The sequence below is a fragment of the Nerophis ophidion genome, linkage group LG11 (genome assembly GCF_033978795.1).
Source record: "Nerophis ophidion isolate RoL-2023_Sa linkage group LG11, RoL_Noph_v1.0, whole genome shotgun sequence".
NCBI classification, from domain to species: Eukaryota; Metazoa; Chordata; class Actinopteri; order Syngnathiformes; family Syngnathidae; genus Nerophis; species Nerophis ophidion.
Genome location: NC_084621.1, coordinates 11,018,862 through 11,042,733, shown reverse-complemented (window position 1 = coordinate 11,042,733; position 23,872 = coordinate 11,018,862). Strand labels below are relative to the sequence as shown.

At 39.3% G+C, this 23,872-nt stretch overlaps 1 protein-coding gene across 3 annotated transcripts in view; it reads left to right on the top strand.

Annotated features, from left to right (window-relative positions):
- Window positions 1-1,119: 1,119 nt before the first annotated feature.
- The window catches only part of cicb (capicua transcriptional repressor b), a 120,470-nt gene continuing 97,717 nt past the window's right edge, over window positions 1,120-23,872 (top strand). For all 3 annotated transcript variants that reach the window (XM_061915093.1, XM_061915092.1, XM_061915094.1), the window contains exon 1: window positions 1,120-1,324. The gene's annotated coding sequence lies outside the window, so the exon portion shown is untranslated. The remainder of the gene's footprint in view (window positions 1,325-23,872) is intronic.

The following is a 23,872-nucleotide window of genomic DNA, read 5'->3' as shown; positions in this document are numbered from 1 at the left end:
CACAACCAATTTCCTAGACACTTGACACATTGAGTCATGTGACCTGACCAGAAAATAAACAGAATGAATACATCAAAAATCTATTTTATGTCTAATAAATATATATTTTCTTCTTTGTCGCACTAGTTTCTTATTATATTGGCACAAGGTACAAACGTTAGAAAAATAGAAGGATGGATGGACGTTTCCCCCCCAAATTCTACCGACAGAGGGCGCTGCTGTCCGTCCTAATTTAATTTCGCCAATACACAAAACAAGCAATGATTACGTAATATCGATTTTAGGCTGTCTCTCGTTTTTTGGTGAGTCGTATTCTTGGTTTTTTTTGCGTAAATAAAAAGCTAAAAAAAATGACAAAGTGTCAAAATGCGCACAGGAATCACGCCTCCCAATTTACAAACCCGAGGTCAGCTGAGTTTACGCTAGGCCACGCCCCTTACGACCAGCTGGTGGCAACACTCGCGGTGACGTCACCCGCACCCCTCGCCATTGGTCCGGGGACGTCGCTCGCCCTGGCCAATCCGGTGCGGGCGCGGTGACGTCACCCGGCTCCCCGAGCCCTTCTCGTTCGTTTTGAACAGGAGCGAGAAGGGAGGCGGGGCGAGCGGGAGGAAGGAGAGAGAGAGAGAGAGAGTGCGCTCTGATTGGTCGGAGAGAGGTGAAAAGCATCACTCTTGTTGCTGAGAGGGAGGAAGAAGTTTGGCAGTCACTTCCTGTTGCGGACGACGCGTAGCTTTTTAGCACGTCACCTTACTTTCAAAGACTTTGAAAATAATGAAAAGAATAGCTTGCATCTTTAAATAGTTTAACACTGAATAGCGCAACCAGGGGTAACATTTGTGCCTTTCTATTGGCTCTCCTCTCCTAAGTCCCGCCTCCTAGCAATCCCCCTCGTGCTGTTCCTATGGTTCCCAGAGCTCCCATTGGCTACTGTAACCTTTAGGACGCAACACTGGGCGAACTCAGCAACAACCGCCGCCATTGGCCAGCACCCCCTGTCACTCATGCGAACCTTGACAGCTCGCCACGCCCCCTTATCCGCGAACACCCGTTCTGATTGGCTACTGTACCTGTCAGCGAGCTCCCATTGGTCGCCGCGTCCAGCTGTTAGTGGTTCATTCACCATTTTGTGAGTGTAGTGGAAAAAGGCGAGCGATACTTTTGCGTATCCTTGTCGGTGCTGCTGCTGCCGCCGCCGGGGGAGAGAAAGACCATGTTCCCCGGAGGAAAAGTAAAAGTGCCAAGCCGAAAGCCGAGGGATGTTAGAGGATAAGACCGTAAATCTTTTTTTTTCCCCCTTCTCTCCTGGTGAAGCTCCACTCGGGTGAGTTGACGCCAGAAAGTTACAAATAGAGCAAACGTGACGCTCCACTTCATTTCTTACACGGTTAATAAGCTTTAAAACTTTCCCCCAAATGTCATACTCGACGACAAGCTCGACATTTAACACCGAGCCCGCTTTGACTTTTTTGCGACACCTTTTCCGCGTTGGCGTCGAGTAGATAAACAAGTCGAGCCTACTTGGCGGCACTGCGGTGCCGACACTTGAGTGCTCAGAGTTGATAAAAAAAATATATAATAAAATAAAACACACTTGTACGAGGTATTAAGTCGTTAATGTCGCGGTTGAAGGGTCAACTTTAGTGATTTGGCGTGTAGTAGTAGTAGTGCGTACTACGAAGGTTACTACTAGAATGTGCCCTTCATTTTTTAAATTTTTTTTCGACCCCAGGTTGCAGGGAAGGTAGGTAACGTGAGGATAAAGATATGTTGAATGGGTAAAGGCAGGAAAAAACAGCAAAAGTCTTGCAGCTTTAATTTTTCTTTTCTTTTTTTTATCAAACAACATACATTTATAAATCACACAAAGGTCAAGGCACTTTCATCATCAAGGAAAGAAAACAAAAACAAATACAGGCAGGGTATTAAATATTAATAAAAAATAATAATACAAAATATAGGTTGATTGGCAACACTAAGTTGGCCCTAGTGTGTGAATGTTGTCTGTCTATCTGTGTTGGCCCTGCGATGAGGTGGCGACTTGTCCAGGGTGTACGCCGCCTTCCGCCCGATTGTAGCTGAGATAGGCGCCAGCGCCCTCCGCGACCCCGAAAGGGAATAAGCGGTAGAAAATGGATGGATGCATGAATGGGTAAAGGCAGGAAAAAACAGCAAAAGTCTTGCAGCTTTAATTTTTCTTTTCTTTTTTTAGCAAACAACAAACATACATCTATAAATCACACAAAGGTCAAGGCACTTTCAACATCAAGGAAAGAAAACAAAAACAAATATAGGCAGGGTATTAAATATTAATAAAAAATAATAATACAAAATATAGGTTGATTGGCAACACTAAATTGGCCCTAGTGTGAGAATGTTAATGTTGTCTGTCTATCTGTGTTGGCCCTGCGATGAGGTGGCGACTTGTCCAGGGTGTACCCCGCCTTCCGCCCGATTGTAGCTGAGATAGGCGTCAGCGACCCCAAAAGGGAATAAGCGGTAGAAAATGGATGGATGGATGGAATACAAAATATTAGGGTTGTGGGAAAAAATCGATTCGAATACGAATCGCGATTCTCTTTTTTTTTTTTAAATCGATTTTTTTTTTTTAAATGTTTTTTTTATTTTTTTTAAATCAATCTAACAAACCACTACACAACAATACCATAACAATGCAATCCAATTCCAAAACCAAACCTGACCCAGCAACACTCAGAACTGCAATAAACAGAGCAATTGAGGAGACACAAACACCACACAGAACAAACCAAAAGTAGTGAAACAAACATGAATATTATCAACAACAGTATCAATATTAGTTATAATTTCAGCATAGCAGTGATTAAAAATCCCTCATTGACATTATTATTAGACATTTTATAAAAAAAAATTAAAAAAGGCTTACACTTGCATGGCATCTCATAAGCTTGACAACACACTGTGTCCAATGTTTTCACAAAGATAAAATAAGTTTGGTTTGTTTAATAGTTAAAACACATTTACATTATTGCAATCAGTTGCTAAAACATTGTCCTTTACAATTATAAAAGCTTTTTTTTTTTTAAATGTACTACTCTGCTTGCATGTCAGCAGACTGGGGTAGATCCTGCTGAAATCCTATGTATTGAATGAATACAGAATCGTTTTAAATAGGAAAAAACCACAACGACATCCTCAGTAGAGCCCACATAAGGGCAAGGAAAAACTCAACCCAGTGGGACGTCGGTGACAGTGACAATGATGACTATGAGAAACCTTGGAGAGGACCGCATATGTGGGCACCCCCCACCCCCTCCTCGGGGACCAAAAGCAATGGATGGCGAGCGGTTCTAAAATGATACTGTGAAAGTTCAATCCATAGTGGATCCAACACAACTGTGAGAGTCCAGTCCAAAGTGGATCCAACACAGTAGCGAGAGTCCCGTCCATAGTGGAGCCAGCAGGAAACCATCCCAAGCGGAGGCGGATCAGCAGCGCAGAGATGTCCCTAGCCGATACACAGGAGAGCGGTCCTGACTCTGGACGAGGGGTCCATCCTGGGTCCTGACTCTGGACAGCCAGCACTTCATCCATGGACCGGACCCCCTCCACAAGGGAGAGTGGGACAGAGGAGAAAAAGAAAAGAAACGGCAGATCAACTGGTCTAAAAAGGGGGTCTATTTAAAGGTTAGAGTATACAAATTAGTTTTAAGATTAAATGACTTAAATGCTTCTACTGAGGTAGCATCTCGAACTGTTACCGGGAGGGCATTCCAGAGTACTGGAGCCTGAACGGAAAACGCTCTATAGCCCGCAGACTTTTTTTGGGCTCTAGGAATCACTAATAAGCCGGAGTCCTTTGAAGGCAGATTTCTTGCCGGGACATATGGTACAATGCAATCGGCAAGATAGGATGGAGCTAGACCGTGTAGTATTTTATACGTAAGTAGTAAAACCTTAAAGTCACATCTTAAGTGCACAGGAAGCCAGTGCAGGTGAGCCAGTATAGATATATATGTAGGTATATATGTATATACAGGTATATACAGTATAGATATATATGTAGGTATATATGTATATAAAGGTATATACAGTATAGATATATATGTAGGTATATATGTATATAAAGGTATATACAGTACAGGCGTAATGTGATCAAACTTTCTTGTTCTTGTCAAAAGTCTAGCAGCCGCATTTTGTACCAACTGTAATCTTTTAATGCTAGACATGGGGAGACCCGAAAATAATACGTTACAATAATCGAGGCGAGACGTAACAAACGCATGGATAATGATCTCGGCGTCGTTAGTGGACAAAATGGAGCGAATTTTAGCGATATTACGGAGATGAAAGAAGGCCGTTTCAGTAACATTCTTAATTTGTGACTCAAACGAGAGCGTTGGGTCGAAGATAATACCACGATTCTTTACCGAGTCGCCTTGTTTAATTGTCAAATGTTAAAGTTGTGTTATTAAATTGTCAAAAGTCTAGCAGCCGCATTTTGTACCGACTGTAATCTTTTAATGCTAGACATGGGGAGACCCAAAATGTTCCCTTCTGAGCTGACTTTTATCTTTGAGATATCAATGCAATGGTAACTTTGACTGAGATACGTGCATATTCTGTATGAAACAAACACAATAACACTAAGAGGATGTTTGCCCTGTCAATAACGTCACTTGACTCCTAATGCAGATCTTTCCTGTTTTGTTTATGAGTACGCAGCAGCCTTGAGTCCTAGCATGTTATTATAGCGCAGTAGTACTACTGTCGTCACACGTCAACACACTGGGACTTTCCTGCACCCTTGTCACCCTTTATGGAATGTAAAACTATTTTCCACCTTTAAAGTGCACCCTGTTTGAGGGCAAAAGGCAGAGTGTTACCCGGTGGAGGTGGTGGTGGTGGTCTACTCCCATCATCACGGCTCGTCATTTGCGCCGTCGACACCGATCGCAGCTATAAAACGCTCTGAAGGAGGGATGCATATGTGTTGACATTGAGATTCCAGCCACCCCCACGCCCCCCCCCCCGCCCCCCCCTCTGTGTGTTGCGTACAAGCAAAATAAGCCAATTATTGGGCATTAAAATAGACATTCCAACATTTGCCGGGTATTTTTTAGTATATCATTGCAGAGTTATTTCAAAGTGAGCACCTGTGACGCATTTCTCTTCCATCACACTTTTTTTTTTTATCCAAGATGCAGTCGAATATCATTTAAATGACAGGAACGCCCTGCTGTTTTGGAGAACCTACAGCAAAAATGCAAGTCAAAGATCCTCCGTATGGCAGTAGTGCCCTGTCGTTTTTTAAGGACCAACAGCAAAGATGCCAGTCAAAGATCCTTTCAACCAACAGGAACGCCCTGCTGGTTTTCGAAACAAATGGCAAAAACACCACTCAAAGATCTTGTACGTGTCCGGAGTGCACTGTTTTTTTTTAGACTCCTTGAGAAAGACCATTCGAAGATCCTCTATATAGTTGGAACGCTCTGCTATCTTTATGGAGCCACTGCAAAGACACTAATCTAAATGACTCTACTATTTTTAAAAATACTTTTTAAATATCCTCTAAATGACAGTCAAAGATCCTTACTATGATAGGACCGCTCTGCTGTTTTTTTATTCTACTATTATATTACCCTTTAAAGATCCTCTATATTACAGTCAAAGATCCTGCCCTTCTGTTTTTTAAAGACAAAGAGCAAAAATACTAGGCAAAGATAATTTCTACTAACAGGTATGCTCTGCTGGTTTGCGAAACAAACTGCAAAAACACCACTCAAAGATCTTGTACGTGAAAAGTGCACTGTTTTTTTTAGACTCCTTGAGAAAGACCATTCGAAGATCCTCTATATGGTGGGAACGCTCTGCTATCTTTACAGAGCCACTGCAAAGACACTAATCTAAATGACTCTCTACTGTTTTTAAATATATTTTTTAAATATCCTCTAAATGACAAAGATACTTACTATGATAGGACCGCTCTGCTGTTTTTTAATCTATTAATACATTACCCTTTAAAGATTCTCAATATCACAGTCAAAGATCCTGCCCTTCTGTTTTTAAAGACAAACAGCAAAAATACCAAGCAAAGATCATTTCTACTAACAGGTATGCTCTGCTGGTTCTGGAAACAAAGAGCAAAAACACTACTCAAAGATCTTGTACGTGACCGGAGTGCGCTGTTGTTTTTTTAGACTCCTTGAGAAAGACCATTTGAAGATCCTCTATATGGTGAGAACGCTCTGCTATCTTTACAGAGCCACTGCAAAGACACTAATCTAAATTACTCTCTACTGTTTTTAAAAATAATTTTTAAATATCCTCTAAATGACAAAGATCCTTACTATGATAGGACCGCTCTGCTGTTTTTTAATCTACTAATATAGTACCCTTTAAAGATCTTCTATATCACATTTAAAGATGCTGCCGTTTTGTTTTTAAAGACAAACAGCAAAAATACTAGGCAAAGATCATTTCTACTAACAGGTATGCTCTGCTGGTTCTGGAAACAAACAGCAAAAACATCACTCAAAGATCTTGTACGTGACCGGAGTGCACTGTTGTTTTTTTTAGAATCCTTGAGAAAGACCATTCGAAGATCCTCTATATGGTGAGAACGCTCTGCTATCTTTACAGAGCCACTGCAAAGACACTAATCTAAAATGACTCTCTACTATTTTTAAAAATACTTTTTAAATATCCTCTAAATGAAAGATCCTTACTATGGTAGGACCACTCTGCTGTTTATTAATCTACTAAAACATTACCCTTTAAAGATCTCCTGTATCACAGTCAAAGATCCTGCCCTTCTGTTTTTTAAAGACAAACAGCAAAAATACGAGGCAAAGATCATTTCTACTAACAGGTATGCTCTGCTGGTTTTGGAAAGAAACAGCAAAAACACCACTCAAAGATCTTGTACGTGACCGAAGTGCACTGTTTTTTATTAGATTCCTTGAAAAAGACCATTCGAAGATCCTCTATATGGTGGGAATGCTCTGCTATCTTTACAGAGCCACTGCAAAGACACTAATCTAAATGACTCTACTATTTTTAAAAATACTTTTTAAATATCCTCTAAATGACAGTCAAAGATCCTTACTATGATTGGACCGCTCTGCTGTTTTTTAGTCTACTAATACATTACCCTTTAAAGATTCTTTATATCACAGTCAAAGATCCTGCCCTTCTGTTTTTAAAGACAAACAGCAAAAATACCAGGCAAAGATCATTTCTACTAACAGGTATGCTCTGCTGGTTCTGGAAACAAACAGGAAAAACACCACTCAAAGATCTTGTACGTGACCGAAGTGCACTGTTTTTTTTTAGACTCCTTGAGAAAGACCATTCGAAGATCCTCTATATGGTGAGAACGCTTTGCTATCTTTATAGAGCCACTGCAAAGACACTAATCTAAATTACTCTCTACTGTTTTTAAAAATAATTTTTAAATATCCTCTAAATGACAAAGATCCTTACTATGATAGGACCGCTCTGCTGTTTTTTAATCTACTAATATAGTACCCTTTAAAGATCTTCTATATCACATTTAAAGATGCTGCCGTTTTGTTTTTTAAAGACAAACAGCAAAAATACGAGGCAAAGATCATTTCTACTAACAGGTATGCTCTGCTGGTTCTGGAAACAAACAGCAAAAACACCACTCAAAGATCTTGTACGTGACCGGAGTGCGCTGTTGTTTTTTTAGACTCCTTGAGAAAGACCATTCGAAGATCCTCTATATGGTGGGAACGCTCTGCTATCTTTACAGAGCCACTGCAAAGACACTAATCTAAATGACTCTACTATTTTTAAAAATACTTTTTAAATATCCTCTAAATGACAGTCAAAGATCCTTACTATGATAGGACCGCTCTGCTGTTTTTTAATTTACTAAAAAACATTACCCTTTAAAGATCCTCTATATCACAGTCAAAAATCCTGTCCTTCTGTTTTTTAAAGACAAACAGCAAAAATACGAGGCAAAGATCATTTCTACTAACAGGTATGCTCTGCTGGTTTGCGAAACAAACGGCAAAAACACCACTCAAAGATCTTGTACGTGACCGGAGTGCACTGTTTTTTTTTAGACTCCTTGAGAAAGACCATTCGAAGATCCTCTATACGGTGGGAAAGCTCTATTTTTGCAGTGCCACTGGAAAGACACTAATCTAAAATGACTCTCTACTATTTTCAAAAAGACTTTTTAAATATCCTCTAAATGACTGTCAAAGATCCTTACTCTGGTAGGACCGCTCTGACTACTTAAAGATATTCTACATGGCTGCAAAAGATCAATCGAAGATCTTCTATATGGCGGGATCAATTTGTGGCGGAAGCCACTTTCTGAAACTTTATTCACCACAAAACACTAGGCTCTCCAAGTACCACCACAAACACCAACATGTAAATGCAGTAGCGCAGTAGGCCTAAGTATTGATCAAAAACAAGCCGTAAGTTGCATTTAACAAGTATATTTTATATTTTTGCTCACTACTAGGTGGGGCCTGAGTACCACTTGTGGTACACTTACCAAAGTTTGAGAATCCCTGCTCTGAATGACATAAGTTCTCAGCTGTTTTTAATTACTTACTGCAAAAAACGTTTTTCAAATATCCTCTAAGTGCCAGTTAAAGATCATTTATTACAATGGAAGCTCTCTTGCTGTTTTTTTTCTTTGATCTACTGAACAATTACCCTTTAAAGATCCTTAATATAGTACTGCTGTGCTGTTTTTATGGATTTACTGCAAACATAATTGTAAAAGATCCTCTATATGACAAGAGTGCCCTGTTGTGTTAAAGGGCCTGCTGCAAAAAGACGAGTCAAAGATCCTTCTACTAAATGACAGTGAAATATGCTTTATTATGATAGGAGCGCTCCGATTTTTTATGGATCTAATGCAAAAATTGCTTGCCGAAGACCCGTTATCTGACAGGACCGCTGTGCTGTTTTTAAGGATCTACTGCGAAATGTTTGTAAAATATCCTCTTGATAGTTAAAGATCCTCTATACGACATAATTGCGGTGCTGTTTTTAAGATCGTGTTGCAAAAATGCTTGTTAAAGATCCTCTAAAAGACAGTCAGAGAACATCAACTATGTTAGGAGCTCTGTGCTGTTTTTATGCATTTACTGCACAAATTGCTTGTTGAAGATCCTCTATATGGCCGTCAAAGACCCCCAATATGGCAAAAGTGCCCTGATGTTTTTAAGGACCCACTGCATAACCAGTAGTCAAATATCCACTATGTGATAGGACTGCTGTGCAGTTTTTAAGAATCTAATGCATAAAATGCTTGTAAAAGATCCTCTACATGACAGTCAAATATCCCTTTTTATGATAGGAGCTATATGCTTTTTTTAAGGAGCTTTTATTAAAAAAAATACTTGTTAAAGACCCTCTATATGACAAGACTGCCCTGTTGTTTTTGGAGCCTTACAGCAAAAGCTCTGGTTAAAGAGCCTCTAAATGAAAGTCAAAGATAAATTGTGATGATAGGAGATCTTTGCTGTTTTTATGGATCAACTGCAAAATGTGTCCGTTAAAGAGCCTCTATATGACAGGACTGCTGTGTTGTTTTTAAGAATCTAATGACATGACAGTCAAAGATCCATTTTTATGACAGGAGCTATCTGCTGTTTTTAATGAGCTTCTATAAAAAATACTTGTTAAAGACCCTCTATATGAAAAGATTTTGCGGCCTTACAGCAAAAGCGCTAGCTAAAGAGCCTCTAAATGGAAGTCTGAGATACATTGTAATGATAGGAGATCTTTGCTGTTTCTACGGATCAACTGCAAAATGTGTATGTTAAAGATCCTCTAAATGACAGGACTGCTGTTTTGTTTTTGAGAATCTAATGCATAAAATTCTTGTAAAAGATCCTCTACATCAGTGGTCCCCAACCACCGGGCCGCGGCCCAGTAATGGGCCGCAGAAGAATTTTGTATTCATTTTTATATAAATGTTTTTTAAATTTTTTTATTTTTTATTTTTTATTAAATCAACATAAAAACACAATATACACTTACAATTAGTACACCAACCACAAAAACCTCCCTTTTTCATTACAAAAACATCCCTTTTTCATGACAAAAAAAAAAAAAAAAAATTGCTGCCTTGTATTTAGTGATTACTTAGGCCTACTATGCTACTGTATTTTATTGTGGGTCATTATGGTGTTTCTTGCCGAGACAAGTTTCTTTCTGGTGTGGTATATGGTGAAAAAGGTTTGAGAACGACTGGTCTAAATAAACAATAGTCAAAGATCCTTTATTAACATAGGAGAGCTTTGCAGTTTTTTGGAGCTATTGCAAAAAACATTTTTGTTAAATATCCTCTATATAACAGGACTGTGCCATTTTTAGGGATCGACGATAAAAATGCCTGTCAAATATCCTCTAAATGACAGTCAAAGATCCTTTATTATTACAGGAGCTCTGCTGTTTTTTAAAGAGCTATTGTAAAAAAAAAAAGTGTTAAATATCCTCTACACGACAGAACTGTTGTGCTGTTTTTAACGATTTACTGCAAAAATGCTTGTGAAAGATCCTCTAAATCCGTGATTCTCAAACTGGTTGGTGTATCTCTTGTGGTACGCGGGCTCCATCTAGTGGTAGGCTAAGATTTACTTGATTAAAGTACAGTGTTTTATATTCCTATATTCAAACACATGTTACGGTGAACAAAATTATTTAATCTCCCCGTTAAATAACATCGCTGTCTTGTATTTAGCTATTACTTAGGCCTACTCTGCTACTGTATTTCTGTGTGGGTCATTATGGTGTTTCTTGGCGAGACAAGTTTCTTTCTGGGGTGGTATATGGTGAAAAAGGTTTGAGAACGACTGGTCTAAATAAACAATAGTCAAAGATCCTTTATTAAGATATGAGAGCTTGGCAGTTTTTTGGAGCTATTGCAAAATAATGCTTGTTAAATATCCTCAATATAACAGGTCTGTGCCATTTTTAGGGATCGACGCTAAACGTGCTTGTCAAATATCCTCTTTTATCAAATGTCTTTTCTTTTTTTCTTTTTTTTGTCATGAAAAAGGGACGTTTTTGTCATGAAAAAGGGAGGTTTTTGTGGTTGGTGCACTAATTGTAAGTGTATATTGTGTTTTTTTATGTTGATTTAATAAAATATATATATTTTTTATTTTTATTTTAAAAATGAATAAAAAATTATTCTGCGGCCCGGTGGTTGGGGACCACTGGGGACAGAACTGTTGTGCTGTTTTTAACGATCTACTGCAAAAATGCTTGTGAAAGATCCTCTAAATCCGTGATTCTCAAACTGGTTGGTGTATCTCTTGTGGTACGCGGGCTCCATCTAGTGGTAGGCTAAGATTTACTTGATTAAAGTACAGTGTTTTATATTCCTATATTCAAACACGTTACAGTGACCAAAATTATTTAATCTCCCCGTTAAATAACATCGCTGTCTTGTATTTAGCTATTACTTAGGCCTACTCTGCTACTGTATTTTTGTGTGGGTCACTATAGTGGTACTTGGCGAGACAAGTTTTTTTCTGGGGTGGTACTTGGTGAAAAAGGTTTGAGATAAATATAAACAATACTCAAAAATCCAAAGAGAGCTTTGCAGTTTTTTGGATCTAATGCAAAAACATGCTTGTTAAATATCTTCTATATAACAGGACTGTGCCATTTTTAGGGATCGACGATAAAAATGCTTGTCAGATATCCTCTAGATGACATTCAAAGATATGACAGGAGTGTGCTGCTGTTTTTAAAGACCAAATGCAAAAAATGTGAGTCAAAGATCCTTTAATTGACAGGAGCACCCCAGGGTGACCCAGTTAAAGGCAATAGCAGCCCTGTGGTGGTTGTGGTAGTGGTCTTCTACCGTCGCCGCAGCTTGCCATTTTCCTCGTCGTCAGCTTTAAAACGCTAAAGGAAGATGCCGTTTTTTGCAAATGCATTAGACGTATCCAATAGTTTATGTTTGCCCTTTAGGTTATGGCGTCATGTTGCATGCCGGCAAAATAACCAACAATATTCCTCATTTGCAGCCCTTATTTGGAAGCAATATTGTCTTAAAAGCAGGGATTGAACCAAAAATGTGTGCCGTTTGTCTTTATTTTCAGAAGGAGGCCGTAAATGTGTGTTAACAACGCGCGCATGACCGCACTGTAAATGTAGTGCACAGAGCGAGGCAGCGAGCGCTTCAACGTCTGTGTAAAGTTGGACGCCGTCGCCATGCAGAGGACGAGAGCGCCGGTTTACATTGTTTATAGTGTTTGTCCAGTCTCAGCGCCATGACAACGACAGCCGCCGGTCGTCTTGTTTTGCACCTCCTGTAAAATAATCGCAAATGTTAAAGGACTAGAGGAGCTTTGACCTTCAGTTTAAAGACAGCATGATGGCGGATTTGAAAAACTCATTACATGCTACTGCAGGCCTGTGGGCCAAATATGGCTCGCAGGAGCACAGACCCGCTTTATAATAATAATTAAAACAGTGGAAATATATGCTTATGATTTATAAAATTGCATTACTCTGTTGCAGTGATTCACAAACTGGGCTCCATCTTAACTCAGGTTCACCACAATTGAGTAAAATAATACTTTAAATAGAGACATTCATATATAATCATTAACATTAACAATATTTGAAATAAGCATGAATTTTTAATTGACCTCATACTGCACAAGCTACACCTTGATGGTAAGCACATGTAGTGAAGCTAAATATTATTAGGGTGACATACAAAGCTTGATCGCCATTGTATTATTGTACAGACATGAATATAAGACAAGCATAATTTATAAGATTTGTCTTTTTGGATTTTTTTTTTGTTGTCATAATGAATGTGGGTGTGAATGTTGTCTGTCTATGTGTGTTGGCCCTGCGATGAAGTGGTGACTTGTCCAGGGTGTACCCCGTCTACCGCCCGAATGCAGCTGAGATGTGAAGTGAATTATATTTATATAGCGCTTTTCTCAAGTGACTCAAAGCGCTTTACATAGTGACACCCAATATCTAAGTTACATTTAAACCAGTGTGGGTGGCACTGGGAGCAGGTGGGTAAAATGGGGGACGGCGTGGCGCAGTGTGCAACCCGAGGGTCCCTGGTTCAATTTCTACCGAGTACCAACCTCGTCACGTCCGTTGTGTCCTGAGCAAGACACTTCGCCCTTGCTCCTGATGGGTGCTGGTTGGCGCCTTGCATGGCAGCTCCCTCCATCAGTGTGTGAATGTGTGTGTGAATGGGTAAATGTGGAAGTAGTGTCAAAGCGCTTTGAGTACCTTGAAGGTAGAAAAGCGCTATACAAGTACAACCCATTTAAAGTGTCTTGCCCAAGGACACAACGGCAGCAACTAGGATGGCACAAGCGGGAATCGAACCTGCAACCCTCAAGTTGCTGGCACGGCCACTCTCCAGCACCCCCTGCGACCCCAAAAGGGACAAGCGATAGAAAATGGATAGATGGATTTATATTATGTATTTTATACTCATTTAAATTTACAGTTAACAAACAATGCTCTACAATATAAGACGACTCGTCTTTTTCATATGTTAGTTAGTATGGTTTTTAGGATCCGTCCATCCATCCATCCATTTTCTACCGCTTATTCCCTTTTGGGGTCGCGGGGGGTGCTGGCGCCTATCTCAGCTAAAATCGGGCGGAAGGCGGGGTACATCACAGGGCCAACACAGATAGACAGACAACATTCACTCTCACATTCACACACTAGGGCCAATTTAGTGTTGCCAATCAACCTTGCGGGAAAAAATCTATTCGAATTTGAATCGCGATTCTCACGTTGTGTGATTCAGAATCGATTCTCATTTTTAAAAAATCGATTTTTGTTTTGATTTTTTTTTGTGATTTTTTATTGATTTTTTATTATCAATCTATCCATCCATCCATCCATCCATCTTCTTCCGCTTATCCGAGGTCGAGTCGCGGGGGCAACAGCCTAAGCAGGGAAACCCAGACTTCCCTCTCCCCAGCCACTTCGTCTAGCTCTTCCCGGGGGATCCCGAGGCGTTCCCAGGCCAGCCGGGAGACATAGTCTTCCCAACGTGTCCTGGGTCTTCCCCGTGGCCTCATACCGGTTGGACGTGCCCTAAACACCTCCCTCGGGAGGCGTTCGGGTGGCATCCTGACCAGATGCCCGAACCACCTCATCTGGCTCCTCTCCATGTGAAGGAGCAGCGGCTTTACGTTGAGTTTCTCCCGGATGGCAGAGCTTCTCACCCTATCTCTAAGGGAGAGACCCGCCACCCGGTGGAGGAAACTCATTTCGGCCGCTTGTACCCGTGATCTTATCCTTTCGGTCATGACCCAAAGCTCATGACCATAGGTGAGGATGGGAACGTAGATCGACCGGTAAATTGAGAGCTTTGCCTTCCGGCTCAGCTCTTTCTTCACCACAACGGATCGGTACAACGTCCGCATTACTGAAGACGCCGCACCGATCCGCCTGTCGATCTCACGATCCACTCTTCCCCCACTCGTGAACAAGACTCCTAAGTACTTGAAATCCTCCACTTGGGGCAGGGTCTCCTCCCCAACCCGGAGATGGCATTCCACCCTTTTCCGGGCAAGAACCATGGACTCGGACTTGGAGGTGCTGATTCTCATTCCGGTCGCTTCACACTCGGCTGCGAACCGATCCAGTGAGAGCTGAAGATCTCGTATTATCAATCCAACAAAATAATACACAGCAATACCATAAAAATGCAATCCAATTTCAAAACCAAACCTGACCCAGCAACACTCAGAACTGCAATAAACAGAGCAATTGAGAGGAGACACAAACACCACACAGAACAAACCAAAAGTAGTGAAACAAAAATGAATATTATCAACAACAGTATCAATATTAGTTATAATTTCAGCATAGCAGTGATTAAAAATCCCTCATTGACATTATCATTAGACATTTATAAAAATAAAGAACAATATTGGTAAATGGTAAATGGGTTGTACTTGTATAGCGCTTTTCTACCTTCAAGGTACTCAAAGCGCTTTGACACTACTTCCACATTTACCCATTCACACACACATTCACACACTGATGGAGGGAGCTGCCATGCAAGGCGCTAACCAGCACCCATCAGGAGCAAGGGTTGAAGTGTCTCGCTCAAGACACAACGGACGTGACGAGGTTGGTACTAGGTGGGGTTTGAACCAGGGACCCTCGGGTTGCGCACGGCACCTCTCCCAATAGTGAAGTGAATTATATTTATATAGCGCTTTTCTCTCGTGACTCAAAGCGCTTTACATAGTGAAACCCAATATCTAAGTTACATTCAAACCAGTGTGGGTGGCACTGGGAGCAGGTGGGTAAAGTGTCTTGCCCAAGGACACAACGGCAGTGACTAGGATGGCGGAAGTGGGAGTCGAACCTGCAACCCCCAAGTTGCTGGCACGGCCACTCTACCAACCGAGCTATACCGCCCGGTTAGTTAGTGTCACAGTGGCTTATACTTGCATCGCATCTCATAAGCTTGACAACACACTGTGTCCAATGTTTTCACAAAGATAAAATAAGTCATATTTTTGGTTTGTTTAATAGTTAAAACACATTTACATTATTTCAATCAGTTGATAAAACATTGTCCTTTACAATTATAAAAGCTTTTTACAAAAATCTACTACTCTGCTTGCATGTCAGCAGACTGGGGTAGATCCTGCTGAAATCCTATGTATTGAATGAACAGAGAATCCTTTTTAAATCGGGAAAAAATCGTTTTTGAATCGAGAATCGTGTTGAATTAAAAAAAATCTATTTTGAATCGAATCGTGACCCCAAGAATCGATATGGAATCAAATCGTGGGACACCCAAAGATTCGCAGCCCTAATGGTTTTATAATAGTTTTTGGGCTTTCTTGTAACAGTTAAGTGGTATTTTTCCAATTTTTTTTTCAAAGGGGTAAAGTACCGTCTTATATAGCAGTAAAAAAAACAGTTGTCATACTTTTGGGAAAAATAGTTTTTAAGACATAAATTAATGTTTAATTTCTTCTCGTGTTTCTAATACCATATTTTAAATGGACACCATACATGAATAATATTGTACTTTATTATATTATTACTATTCTTTTAAATGTTATTATAGGGACTGTAATAGGGACAAGCGGCAGAAAATGGATAAATGGATGGATGTTTTTAATATCAATAAACCAACAACTGCTGATTGCAGTAAACAACAGTATAATTTTCCAAGATGCTTTACTTTAAAGAAACAATGCTCGACAATATAAAACATTTATTTGGGTCAGTACTTTATTATGATCCTTTTTTGGCATTCTTATAACAATTGTGTGGTGTTTTGGGGGGGAAAGTAGCGTTTTATATTCCAGTCAGTACAGTGAAAAAGTCCTAGTTTTTGGAAAAATGAACGTTAAATTTATTCAAAATGGTCTTAATGCCAGTAAACCAACAACTGGTGATTGCAGTAAACAACAGTATAATTTTCCAAGCTGCTTGACAGTTAAGAAGCAATGCTCAACAATATAAGACGACTCGTCTTTTACATACATTTGGGTTAGTACTGTATTATGATTAATTTTGGGCTTTCTTTTAACAGTTTTGAGGTCTGTTTTCGATTTTTTTTTAAGTGGAATACGTACCGTCTTATATTCTAGTTAATACAGTAAAAAACAGTTGCATCATAGTTTTTGGAAAAATTCTTTAGAAGTTAATGTTGAATGTCTTCAAATGTGTTTAGCATCAGTGGACCAACAACTGATGATTGCATTAAAGAGCAGTTTAATTTTCCTGGCTGATTTACAGTTAACAAACAATGCTCAACAATATAAGACGACTCGTTATTATGGTATTATGTTCATTTTTGGGCTTTCTTGTAACAGTTAAGTGGTATTATTTTAGATTTATTTTCAAAGGGGAAAAGTACAGTCTTATATACCAGTAAAAAAAAAAAACAGTTGTTATACTTTTAGGAAAAATTGCATTTAAGACATAAATGAATGTTGAATTTATTCTCATGTTTTTAATACCAGTGAACCGAAAACTGAAGATTGCTATAGACAATTTCTGTAGTCGTTTGATAGTTAGGAAACGATGCTCAACAATATAAAACGACTTGTGTTTTTCAATTATGTGGGTCAGTACTGTATTATGAAAGTTTTTTGGCATTCTTATAACAATTCCGTGGTCTTTTGGGGTGGAAAGTACCGTTTTATATTCCAATCAATACAGTGAAAAAGCCCTAGTTTTTGGATAAAGAGTTTTTAAGACAAAATGAATGTTCAACATTTGCTGCATCATAGTTTTTTGAAAAAAATGTTTAAAAAAAAAAAATGTTGATTTTATTTAAAATGGCCTTAATGCCAGTAAACCAACAAATGGTGATTGCAGTAAACAACAGTATAATTTTCCAAGCTGCTTGACAGTTAACAAATGATGCTCGACAATATAAGACGACTCGTCTTTTACATACATTTGGGTTAATTCTGTATTATGATTATTGTTGGGTTTTATTGCAACAGTTTTGAGGTCTGTTTTAGATTTTTTAAAGTGGAACACGTACCGTCTTATATTCTAGTCAATACAGTAAAAAACAGTTGCTTCATAGTTTTTGGAAAAATGCTTAAGATGTTAATGTTGAATGTCTTCAAATGTGTTTAGCATCAGTGAACCAACAACTGATGATTGCACTAAAGAGCAGTTTAATTTTCCTGGGTGCCTTAGATTTAAGAAACAATGCTCGACAATATAAGACGACTCGTCTTTTTCATATGTTGGGTTAGTATGGTATTATAATAATTTTTGGGCTTTCTTGTTAACAGCTAGGTGGTATTTTTTTTTTTCAAAGGGGAAAAGTACCGTCTTATATACTAGTAAAAAAAAGAGTTCTCATACTTTTGGGAAAAATAGTTTTTAAGACATAAATGAATGTTGAATTTCTTCTCATGTTTTTAATACCAGTGAACCAAAAACTGGGCATTGTTATAAACAGTTTCCAGAGCTGCTTGATAGTTAGGAAATGATGCTCAACAATATAAAACAACTTGTCTTTTTCATTTCTTTGGGTCAGTACTGTATTATGAAAAAAATGTGGCACTCCTATATCATTTCCAAGGTTTTTTGGGGGGGAAAGTACCGCTTTATATTCCAGTCAATACTGTGAAAAAGTCCTAGTTTTTGGAAAAATAGTTTTTAAGGCAAAAATTACCATTTTAATATTGTACAGACATGAATATAAGACAACCTTCATTTATAAGATCCATCATTTTGGATTATTTTTTGTTATAATGTTTTCAATATCAATAAACCAACAACTGGTGATCACACTAAACAACAGTATAATTTTACAAGCTGCTTTACAGTTAAGATTCAATTCTTGACAATATAAGACAGCTTTTTTTTTTTTTTTTACATCTTCAGTTTAACAACTTTTTCATACATTTGGGTTAGTACTATATTATGAATATTTTTGGGCTTTCTTGTATAATTTTCCAATCTGCTTGACAGTTAAAAAAACAAAGCTCAACAATATAATACAACTTTCTTTAATTTTTTATTTTTTAAATGCGGTATTATGAGCATTTTTGGGCAATCTTATAACGGTTTCAAGGTATTTTGTATATTTTTTTTATTTAAAGGGAAACAATATTGTCTTATATAAGATTAAGCCAATGCAGTACACTTTCTTTGTCATAGTTTTTGGAAAAATATTTTTGGGGGAAATAAAATTAATGTAGAATTTCTTTCAAAATGTGTTTTATCCCAGTGAAGTAACAACTGGTGATTGCAGTTAACAACATTTAGGAAACAATGCCCGATGATATAAGACAACTTTTCTTTTTTATATATTAGAGTCAGTACAGTATTATGATCATTTTTTGGCTTTTCTAATAACAGTTCTGAGGATTTTCAGAATTGTTTCGAGGGGACAAAGTGCCGTCTTATATTGGAGTCAATAGAACAATAAACAGTGCTTCATATTCCCTTGTGCTTTTGGCATGGTCTCCTAATTTAAAAAAAAAAAAAAAGGGTTGAACCCTGCTCTCGTGGTTTTTGGCAACCTCAGAATTTCTTGTTGTGTCGTTTTTTTTTCTCTCTCTCGAATGAACAAGAGCGATGATGCGACATATTTTTAGACCCCTGTTTGAGAAGAAAAAGATGGCTGTCATGGAGAAAACAAGAATACCAGTGTCCCCACCCAAATACTTTCCAGTGAAAATAATAAAGACATGGGTCAAAATGCCAAATAGAAAAACAGCCTCCCTTTTACGACAAAATGCCAACACTTGCACACTCGGCTGCTCACACTCACACACACCCGCACGCACGCACACACACACACACACACCACCATGAGCATGACCAAATGCATTTTTTCGAGCTAAGATCAGATCGTTGCTAGTAATGCCGTCCCTCGGTCAGTCAAGAGCAGCTGACTTCTTTCCTGCTTTTCTCTCTTTAGTGACATGTTATAAAACACTAGCGTGCATTTAGTAAAATGACACACATATGGATATTAAATATGAATTTACTGTATCGGTGGATATAACAAAGTAAACAGAGCTTCTGTTAAAACTCCTACTTTTTGCCACCTGCGTAAAAAGGCTTTTCCAACAAATCCAACAACCGACACTCACGTCTCCCACTTTGTTGTGTTAATAGTCCGAAAAGTGAAAAAAAAAATGTTAATGGTACGAGAATAAAAATGTAATATTGCAAGAAAAATAACTTCCAATTGTCTAAGAGTAACATTGTATTAGGATTTAATACAACGTTTTACTTTTAGGAAAAATGTCCCTCTAACACAGGGGTAGGGAACCTATGGCTCTAGAGCCAGATGTGGCTCTTTTGATGACTGCATCTGGCTCTCAGATAAATCTGAGCTGACGTTGCTTAACACGATAAGTAATGAATAATTCCACTTGTAATCACAGTGTTAAAAATAATGTTCAAAATATAAATTATTCTCATGCATTTTTAATCCGTCCATCCGTTTTCTACCGCACCTGTTCAAGAAGTTGCGTCAATGGTAAGAAGTTGTTTATTTATTATTGGGTAGTGTGGGGCTTGCCCTCCTGGGGGTTCTTCAGACCCCCAAGCACCGACATGAGAGCCTGTTTCAGGGTTACAATATTGTTTTATTTTTCAATAAATATCTGTTGTATTCCAGCAATTGTATTTCCAGCCCCAACCCCGTCTCTCCTCCTGGCTGCTGCTTATAACAGAGCGACAGGTGATTAGATAACAAGGCCCAGGTGGGCCGTCTACGCACCTGTCGCTGCAGGCCCGCAGGCCACGCCTCCTCCACAGTTAGCTTCAGAATAACAATGTTATTACAAAGAATAAGAGACCTATCATACTCTACAAATGTTGGTTTTACTTAAAAATGCATGCGTTTAGTTGTGTTCAGTGTTAAAAAAATATTATATGGCTCTTACGGAAATATATTTCAAAATATTTGGCTTTTTCGCTCTCTCAGCCAAAAAGGTTGCCGACCCCTGCTCTAACAAATTGACATTTTTCAAGTGGATATTACAGGTTAAAGGTCAAACTACATTTTGACTAATTTCAAAATGATTTATTTTATTATTATCATTTTTTTCATCTTCCAAAAAAAAACGTTTGCATTTTCAAAGTGGTGTGTTCAAACTAGGGGTGTGGGAAAAAATCGATTCGAATTTGAATCGCGATTCTCACGTTGTGTGATTCAGAATAGATTCTCTTTTTTTTTTTTAAATCGAATTATTTATTTTTTGATTTTTTGGGGGGGATTTTTTTAACAATACACAGCAATACCACAACAATGTAATCCAATTCCAAAACCAAACCTGACCCAGCAACACTCAGAACTGCAATAAACAGAGCAAATGAGAGGAGACACAAACACGACACAGAGCAAACCAAAAGTAGTGAAACAAAAATTAATAATTAAAAATCCCTCATCGACATTATCATTAGACGTTTATAAAAATTAAAAATAAAGAACAATAGTGTCACAGTGGCTTACACTTGCATGGCATCTCATAAGCTTGACAACACACTGTGTCCTATGTTTTCACAAAGATGAAATAAGTCATATTTTTGGTTCATTTAATAGTTAATTGATAAAACATTGTCCTTTACAATTATAAAAGCTTTTTACAAAAATGTACTACTCTGCTAGCATGTCAGCAGACTGGGGTAGATCCTGCTGAAATCCTATGTATTGAATGAATACAGAATCCTTTTGAATGGGGAAAAAAATAGTTTTTGAATCGAGAATCGTGACCCAAGAATCGATTTTGAACCAAATCGTGGGACACCAAAAGATTCACAGCCCAAGTTCAAACACTGCTTGGGAAATAATTAGAAATAACAAACGTACAGCGTACAACTCACACCGACGAGGCATGATGTCTCCAAGGTTCCAAAAAATAGTCGAAAAAACGGAAACTAACAGAGCTGAGGCCCGGTGTTTGTAATGTGTTTGAGAAAATGAAAATGGCGGCTGTATTACCTAGGCAACGTCGCGTACTGACGTCATCGCTTCAAGAGGGCTAAACAGAAAAGGCGTTTAATTCGCCAAAATTCACCCATTTAGAGTTCGCAAATCGGCAAAAAAAATAAATGGTCTTTTGTCTGCAACATCAAGGTATATATTGACGCTTACTTAGGTCTGGTGATAATTTTCCCCTTTAAAGGCACTGCCTTTGCGTGCCGGCCCTGTCACATAATATATAAGGCTTTTCACACACAAGCGAATGCAAGTCAAACTTGGGTCAACAGCCATACAGGTCACACTGAGGGTGGCCGTATAAACAACTTTAACACTGTTACAATCTGTCTTCACGTCCGCTTTTCCTCCATACAAACAGAGTGTTGGCCCAGTCACATAATATATGCTGTTTTTACAGAGAATCCTAAGTGAATGCAAGCATACTTGATCAACAGCCATGCAGGTCACACTGAGGGTGGCCGTATGAACAACTTTAACACTGTTACAAATATGCGCCAAACTGGGAACCCACACCAAACAAGAAGGACAAACACATTTCGGGAGAACATCTGCACCGTAACACAACATAAACACAACAGAACAAATACCCAGAACCCCTTGCAGCACTTACTCTTCCGGGACGCTACAATATACACCCCGCCCTTCGGCCAAACCCTGCCCACCTCAACCTCCTCATGCTCTCTCAGGGAGAGCATGTCCCACATTCCAAGCTGCTGTTTTGAGGCACGTTAAAAAAAATAATGCACTTTGTGACTTCAATAATAAATGTTGACATTTTTTTTCCATAACTTGGGTTGTTTTATTTTGGAAAACCTTGTTACATTGTTTCATGCATCACAACAAAATTAGGCACAATAATGTGTTAATTCCACGACTGTATATGTCGTTATCACTTGATATCGGTATCGGTAATTAAGAGTTGGACAATATCGGATATCGGTAAAAAAAAGCCATTATCGGACATCTCTAGTTCACATATTTGGGAGACAAAAGCTTAGTTTCAGTTTTCTTGTTTAAAAAGATGCAGTTTAAACAAGAGTGTGTTCACTTTCTGTATGCAATTGTTGTGAAATCATTGCAGCATTACTCCGATACTTGATACAGTAATAGCAACTACAAAATGGACCTCCTTTGTTTAAGTGTAAGGTCAAAGATCAAAAAAGGGGAAGGCGTTTCCAGGATGCTGAACACCAGTGATTTGTTACCTGTTGTGTTTTACTGGCTTTTCAACGACAAGGTCACACAATGCATAAAAGTGTGTATGCGTCCAGCGTGTGGTTTAGTTAGAAGGATGACAGCAAAACACAAACACGCTCACGTCTGCTTCTTGCTCTGCGGAAATGTTTGTGCCAAAAGATTGACTGGGAAAGACTGAGGCACGGCGAAGAGTGTGAGAGCCGGCAAGACCAAGAGAGACACGAGCGGGCCTGTGGAAATTCCCAGCAACTTCACCCCTCCGCGCAGTCTCTTTAACAAACATCCGTACGCTACCACCTCAATCACTCACTCACTCACTCGCACACTCGCGTTGTCGCCAGCCCCTTTCCTCCCCGATGGAAGGCAAGCTAAATTGTTTGCTATTGCGAAGTTGAAGACAAATTGTTTGCGCCACGCAGCCTGAGAAAGTCTGTCCGTCACATGCACAAGTCCAGCAAGAGGGAGTTGGGGGAAATCAGGTGACGTGGAGTATGAGATTTTTTTCTGGCCTGTTTTTGGAGTTTGAGTTTATTTGGAACCATACTTGCCAACCCTCCTGATTTTTCAAGGAGACTTCCGAATTTCAGTGCCCCACCCGAAAACCCCCCGGGGCAACCATTCTCCTGGATTTCTCCCGATTTCAACCCAAATAACAATATTATTGATTGATTGATTGAAACTTGGGCTTCACGGTGGCAGAGGGGTTAGTGCGTCTGCCTCACAATACGAAGTTCCTGCAGTCCTGGGTTCAAATCCAGGCTCGGGATCTTTCTGTGTGGAGTTTGCATGTTCTCCCCGTGAATGCGTGGGTTCCCTCCGGGTACTCCGGGTTCCTCCCACCTCCAAAGACATGCACCTGGGGATAGGTTGATTGGCAACACTAAATTGGCATTAGTGTGTGAATGTGAGTGTGAGTGTTGTCTGTCTATCTGTGTTGGCTCTGCGATGAGGTGGCGACTTGTCCAGGGTGTACCCCGCCTTCCGCCCGATTGTTGCTGAGATAGGCGCCAGCGCCCCCCGCGACCCCGAAAGGGAATAAGCGGTAGAAAATGGATGGACTTCCGAATTTCAGTGCCCCACCCGAAGATCCCCCGGGGCAACCATTCTCCTGGATTTCTCCCGATTTCAACCCAAATAACAATATTATTGATTGATTGATTGAAACTTGGGCTTCACGGTGGCAGAGGGGTTAGTGCGTCTGCCTCACAATATGAAGGTCCTGCAGTCCTG